Source organism: Coenobita brevimanus, chromosome 26, assembly GCF_032717465.1.
Source record: "Coenobita brevimanus isolate Jiangsu-jjx chromosome 26, ASM3271746v2, whole genome shotgun sequence".
Classification (NCBI taxonomy): domain Eukaryota; kingdom Metazoa; phylum Arthropoda; class Malacostraca; order Decapoda; family Coenobitidae; genus Coenobita; species Coenobita brevimanus.
Window position 1 is genome coordinate 24,143,989 of NC_136979.1, and position 6,319 is coordinate 24,150,307.

The 6,319-nt window shown below is 42.7% G+C and overlaps 1 non-coding gene across 1 annotated transcript; it reads right to left on the reverse strand.

Moving 5' to 3' along the window:
- Positions 1-5,409: 5,409 nt before the first annotated feature.
- LOC145394303 (5S ribosomal RNA) lies at positions 5,410-5,528 on the reverse strand. The gene has a single exon (XR_013896375.1). It is a non-coding gene; the product is annotated as a 5S ribosomal RNA (ribosomal RNA).
- Positions 5,529-6,319: the final 791 nt, after the last annotated feature.

The following is a 6,319-nucleotide window of genomic DNA, read 5'->3' on the forward strand; positions in this document are numbered from 1 at the left end:
AACATCCAGCCCACAACTCGGAAAGCTCGAGTTCGATTCCCGGTCAGACTTATTGGCAAGGTTTGTTTCCCCCATGCACCTGTTCACCCGGCATTGCAAGTGGGAGACGGGATGTAAATTTAGTTGATGCATGTAGTTTTGTAGGGTAATAGTGTGGCTTGGTAATTGTTGATTGTCAGCCTTGATCCTCGTGCATTAATCCTGCGGCTTCTTGTTCTTCTTTAAGGAGGCTTTACTGTTTTTCATTAATTTCTAAGAGGCAGCTCTGATCTCTCGCGGCTGAACTTAATCGTGTTGTGTCAGCCCGAACAAAAGGTGTACTTCTTCATCTGCCCAAGGGTTAGGGGCGAGCTGGGAAAGTAGGAGATAGTATAACTGAAAAGAGGAGGGAGAGGTAACCTAAGAATGGTGCAGAAACTTCTAGACAAGCATAATGAACTAGGCGAAACTCATTACACTTATTATGCACAGAAATTGGCTCTGTACAGACAGATTCTCTCTCTCTCTCTCTCTCTCTCTCTCTCTCTCTCTCTCTCTCTCTCTCTGTCCATTTTAGTCCTTTGCTTTCTGTCTGAGTTCATCTATCTGCATTTGTATCTAGTTTATCAGACTGCACCCACTAATAATGCCGGTGGCTAGGTTAAGACCCTCGGGAGCTGCTGAGTTGTGCTGCACCTGCGCTGCGTGGGAGCGTTTCCCCTGGAGGGGCAATGTCTCCCTTTATAATTGTATTGGCGTGGGTGAGTCGCGTTTTTCGGTCTGGAATCTCACAGTGTAAATTGTTACGGTACTAATGTCCACATCTGAGCTAATGCTTACCTAAAACATATTGGCTTCACAATTCATTAGTAGAATTTGGAAGACATCAAAATGAACTTTAGGCAACAATTTGCGAAAGAAATTTCCTGTTTCATTACTTACATAGTATTTTACATGTCACCTATTAAAGTACGGCGTTAGACTGAAACTTTAGTTACACAGAATTACGGGACAAAGCGAAACAATAGAAAACATCGCCCATTTCAGTGACCCTGTGGTGAACAACACAAGTTTTGTGTAGTGTGCAGTGAGACAAGAGTCCACCTTATTATTCCCCTCTAAGCGTGATGCTTTGATAGTGCCTATCTGAGTGGGATTTGATGGACATGCCCTAAGTGTGAAATAGACACTTTGGAAGAATAGCCCAACTTTTGTCTTTTTTTTTTTTTTTTTTTAATAGAAAGCCGATCAGTTGTTGGTATTATCTCCCGCCTTCCCAGAGCTGATATTTTGTGCCCTTAAGTATTATCCTCTCGCCTTGCAAGAGTTCATATTTTCAGTTTAACGCGTCAGTTGTTGTCTCGCCCTTGCTGTTATCCTTTTGCCTTCCTAAAGCTACTATTTGTGTTAATATGAACCCTTTGCCTTCGCTGGGCCAATATTTTCCCACCAGGGTATCAGCTGTCATGTTGTCTGTGGTATTATCCCCTTGCCTTCCTAGTGAGGGAGGCCACATGACGCCACCGGAATATGAAACACGTCGGCTCTGGCTTTTGTTGGGGACAGAATTTGGTTCAAGAAGGGTGTGAAGTGTTTTAATTTTTTTTTCTAATTACATTCCCTTCCACGCACAGGGTATTATTTCATTGGCTCTGTTATCTTCTGCCTCTTGGACGTCTTCACCCACACTGTAATAATCTTCAATGTCGGTTTTCTCTGTGATTTGTACGTGCGTGTACAAAAAACCATTGCGACTGGTTCACAGCTCGTTCCCACTTTTTTCCATGGCAGAGTTAGTACACTTGCCTAGAGGATGATTGTTGGTTAATCAGGGTCGAAGAAAAAAGTGGAGGCAATCTGTTATGTCAAAGGATTACCCAAGCGAATCATGAGAATAGATTCCAGGGTATGTTGTCGTGGTAATTAACCCTTTAGTACCAGGACGGCCTTTTTTATATCATTCCTGTTTCCAGTCGATATATTCAGCATCACGAAGTTCTCTGAGTTAATGGATTGGGAACGATCTCCATTAATCACCACGGCATGATGTCTGGGATATTCTTTTTATCACCGGAAGATGATTTTCTCCTCTCAGAGGGAGACGTATTATAGAGACCGCGTTAAAATGTATCTCAGTTAATAACTAAGATACAATTTTTTTTTTTAATCCTTCCAACTAGTAGACCATTTCACTCAGCCTAGGGTACACCTCCTGTAGTGAAAAGGTTAAAAACAAGCTTATTTCTGAGTACAACGTCTTCGTTTTATAACCACGCGAGAGTGGGTATTATGTTTTAGTCGTTGTGTGTGTGTGTGTGTGTGTGTGTGTGTGTGTGTGTGTGTGTGTGTGTGTGTGAACAGAATTGAAAGGGTTCGTCCTTTTTCAACCAAACTTGCATGCAAGGTTGACAGCCGATGGGGAAACCTGTACTTTCTGAGAAATATCAAAGGTCAGGGTCACAGGGCTAGGTCAAACGTTGATCCAGCAAAATCACCGTAAACAGTTTTTGCGTGATTTAGACCAAACTTAGTGAACTGGTTTAGGTAATCGCGAGAATGAAGTGAACCAGTTTTGAGAAATGTTACTTAATGATCATGGCGCCAGAGCAAGCTCAAATTTCGACCCGTGTAAGTGAGGGTCAGCAAAACAGCTCAAGAAGTATTGATCCAGTTTTAGCCAGACTTGTTGGAAGTGTTGAGGGTCAGCCAGGAGGGAAAGCCTATTGATTTTGCGAACGGTCATAGGGCAAGGCCAACTTAAATAGTTTTCATCCGATCTAAGCCAGAGTTTGTGGAAGATATTGCAAGAGCAAAAGGATTCGATTTTGGGATTATTCATGCAGACTAAAGCTGTACGAAAGATGAAAGACCAATGTCACAGGGCAAGGTTAAATTTCGACCTGTGTGTCTGTATGTGAACAAAATAACTAAAACCTTTTTATCTTATTTGGACCATCTTGGTTGAGTGGTTGAGAATCAACCAAGGGGTTGATCTGTATTTTTTAGAGCAGTAGATCAAAGGCCACGTTCACATGACAAGATCAACCTAAACAGTTTTGTCCGATGTTGTCCAAACTTCGTGGCAGGGCTCAGGATAAGGCGAGAATAAAGATGTAGAACTGAAACAAGTCAGTGAACTGTCAGAGTCACAGGGAAAGGTCAGAGATCAAGGTCATCTTAAACAGTTTCGATCTGATTTCGACCAAACTTTGTGGGAGGATTCAGGGATGAGCGGGGATGAAGAGATTCGATTTTGAAGACAATCGACGAATGTCAAGATCACAAGGCAGAGTCAGATGTTGTCTTTAGGCCAGTTGGTGGACGCGCGAGTATTGCCCTCTCTTTGTGCTCCTTCTTGTCGTAGGTTGTTGCTTCTCTCAGGCTCTTACGACTCATTCTCAGCTTAATCGTCTGGCGTTTCCCAGAATAGAATACTAGAGTTGTCCCGACCATGAAAAAGCTAGTGGTACAGTCAGGGGTATCTTCTTAAGGTTTTGGTAAGCATATCGCAGAAAATTCGAACCATCCGAAACATGCATTAGTCCAGTTCAAAATTTGGTTATGCTGACCTAGTTTTCAGGGTTCGTCAAAACTGGGAGAACATCTGGATTCCCTAACTACATCAGTATTTACGCTTAGGCTCTTACAACTCATTCGTAGCTGAATAAAATCATCTGGCTGTGGAATAATAGAGTAGTCCCCAGCCTTGAGCGGGTTGATGGTATCAGTATTAATAGTAAGGCTCTGACGTTTTCCTTTTAGCCGGATTAAATTGTCTGCGTTTGGTGGAATGGCGTAATGGAGTTGTTCAGACCATGAAAGGTGGACGAACTATAGCTAGTCCTGAGGCTGGTCACGCCCCTTCCCGCCCACACCTCTTCTACCTACAGCGTCGCGTCGCCGGAGGGTTACGGTTTCTTCTTCTTTCTGTCCTTTAAAGGCGATGCACTGATGCCTTCTATATATAGCCACATGTGACCATTATAATCTGCCCTACAAGTTTTTCCTCCGTTCCTATTTTTGGACTTTTCTGGGAGAGTTTCAGACTTGATGTTTGTTGCCAGGATGTAAGCACTATAATCAAGCGTTCCAGTTTTTACACGTGTTCTTATTTGAGGGAATATAGGAGAGTCTCAAATTAGCGCTCTATTACTTTCGTCTGTCTTTGCTGAAAATAACTGCAGAAGATTCGGTATATTTAGTCTTTATGCTGGTGTCCATTTCATGTGATCATATGCATTATAATAATTTGTCGTACTAGATATTAAGACATCATTTTTGACGTATCTGGGAGAGTTTCACATCAGCTCTTTCTTAATATCTTCATTGGCGAACGTAATTGCAGGAGATTCATTATATTTAACTTTTGCATTGATGTTTTCTGTGTAGCTACATGTGAGCATTGTTTCCCACTTTCTTACTTTATACATTTGATCCCATTTTAGTAACTTAGCTGGAAGTTTGACATCAGCTCCTTGTTACTTTCATGTCCTATGTATAGCCACGTGTGAGCATGATCTTTTACACTACCAGTTTTTGCATTTGTTCCTGTTTAGCTAGAACTTCACTCTCAGGCCTCTGTTTGCTTTGATGTCTTGCATACTCGTACACAGCTACCTGTAATCAACTAGAAAGCACTCAGAGAGCGCATATCTCCTCCAGTGCCACTGCAGGATGCGGATCCTCCCCAAAACTTAATAAATTCTTTTTTGGCCCATGGCCCATCCTTCGAAGAAAAATTCATTGAAATTCATTGAGAACTTTTGGAGATATCGTGTGGAAAAACAGACACGCATAGGTGAATACATAACCTCCTCCAGCTTCATTGGCGGAGGTTATAAAATGTACTGTGCTAGATTTTACGCTAGCTCCTCACTGTGGCCTCGTTGGACAGTTTGTCTCACTGTAACTTTCTTTTGTTTGGCTGAAATAAGAAAAAATCCAGACCTAAGAAGCTACAAATACACTATTACACCACGATGTTAACCACTTCACTCCTGTGACATGCCTTTTCTTTTTATTTACTTTTTTTTGTATTCATGCGACCTCCATGAGATTTTATTCAGAGAATAAACTTTTCCGACTAGGGGTTAGACATATCCTTCATTTAAGCTTTCAGTACGAGGTCGTTCCGAAGTTGGATAAAATCGCTTGAAGGTATGAAAAATAAAACGAAATAAGTCACCTGGTTCAAGGAGTCAACCCGCGTATAACTGAACATATGAAGTACAGTATATGGTAGTCTGGTGAGGGTTATTGGGCTGGGGGTGTGAGTGAGGCCATTATTACAATTAGACAAGCGCACGAAGAGGTTCCATCCATCCATTGCCAGACGCCATGTATCCCAAACGGGGTGGTCAAGGGCTTAGAGTTAATTGTTTTACAGGGAGGGGCACTAATCCTCCACCAACCCCACTTGACACGTAGGGATGCCAACAGCATCTGGTGTTCCCAGGCGGTCACCCATCCAAGTACTAACCAGACCCAACGTTGCTTAACTTCGCTGATCGGACGGGAAGCGGTGTACTCAACGTGGCATGGCCTTTGGCAAGAAGAGGTTACAGGCTGCGAATATCCTTTTAACCCCACGACACAAATCTCTCAAGCCCCTGTGACTCGCTCTCAGCTGAATAGAATCGTGTTGTGTCAGCTGGATTCGAATACTAAAGTTATCCCGACCGTGAGAGGGTTAGTGTAACTTATTCCCAGCTGAACAAATCGCTGACGTTAACTGAAATGAAATCCTAAAGTTGTGGCGGCGTTGAAGGTGTTAACGAGTGACTACTGATGTGGTGAGGGTTGTGTATTGAGGGTGGGTGGAAGCGAGACCTTGACTACACCAAAAAACATGCTGGGTGTTGTGCGACCTCCCGCCTCACACACTCATCTTGGTTCTGTCTTCTCAGTAGAAATTGTAAATTATTGTTTGTCTTAACATCGTCACCGAGGCTCTTTACACCTTCAGCCCAAGGAAATAATTTGTATTCTTGCTACGGCCTCGTCCTAATAGACGAGTGATTTCCGGCTGGGGCAGGGAACATTTCACGTATTTTTAAATTTCGTTAAAACTGGCTTTTCTGATTTACTGTAAGACCCACCATGTGAAAACGCCACCGCTAACACCAGCGCACCAGTTCTGTATGAGACAGGCCTATAGCATTTATTCAGCGTGGACGGTGGGTATTAGTGATGGAGGTGTGAAATCGTTCCAGTTGAATAAGGCCTCTGAGAGAAGCAAGAGAGTTAATCTTTTCACAACGATGCTCTACACTGGGTACTTTATTCAGTAACATCAGGAGATTGTATGGTTTCCCTGTCCTGACCTTTATTACCATTAACA